The following is an 886-nucleotide window of genomic DNA, read 5'->3' as shown; positions in this document are numbered from 1 at the left end:
CATGGACATAATTGTGATGTCTTGGCTTCAAGGACAGGGTTCAAGTCCTGACTTTTCCTATTGCTAGCCGTGTGACCTTAAATGAGTCACTTATTCTCTATTGGTCTCATTTTCCTCATCTATAAAATAAGCAGGTGACCTTTGATGACCTCTGAAGTTCTTCCAGCTCTAAGATGTATGAACTCCTCTAAACTTCACATCTTCAAGGCCTCAGTTTCCTTTTCTGTCAAATAGGGAAAAATAACTCAAGTCAGGTCTTGATCAATGGGTATGAATATTAAATCCCCTGAAGTGGTTGCATATATATGAATTCTCACTATCTGAAGTTAAAATTTTGTAAAATATAGTAATTTATTCTAGCCCAAAGGAAATATGCAGTTTGAATAATACCACCGATTCAAATCTGGGAGTTCATTGTTCACATTAATGGGACTAACTTCTCCTAGGTGTCATAAGGACTTATGTATGTGAAAACACATTGCAAACTATAAGTGTTTTGGAAACTTATAAACTACTCTATAAATGTAAAATAATAATAGTATTGAGAGATTTCTTTGTTACACACACACAAGCAAATGAAATTAATTATCTCATAGTGATTGATTAAAGGCTAATGGTCTACAAAAAATGAGGGGAAAAAAGGTGTTCTCCACTCATGCATCAGAAAGTACCTATGAAATAGTCAGATTTGAAAGATTTGGCTTCATCAAGACCTGGCATTTTTCAGTGATGGTGGCTCAGAAAATTCAGTAGCTCTAGAAAGACATATTGGTTCAATTATAGGTCATCCACCTCAAAGACATCTCTTTGAAAGGAAAAAAAATTATATGTAAACACTAATATATATATATATATATATATATATATATATATATATATATATATA

This window comes from Petaurus breviceps, unplaced genomic scaffold (assembly GCF_028583685.1).
Source record: "Petaurus breviceps papuanus isolate PSGF00001 unplaced genomic scaffold, PetGlider_PUasm1.0 138, whole genome shotgun sequence".
NCBI lineage: Eukaryota > Metazoa > Chordata > Mammalia > Diprotodontia > Petauridae > Petaurus > Petaurus breviceps.
Note: the sequence above shows the minus strand (reverse complement) of the source record.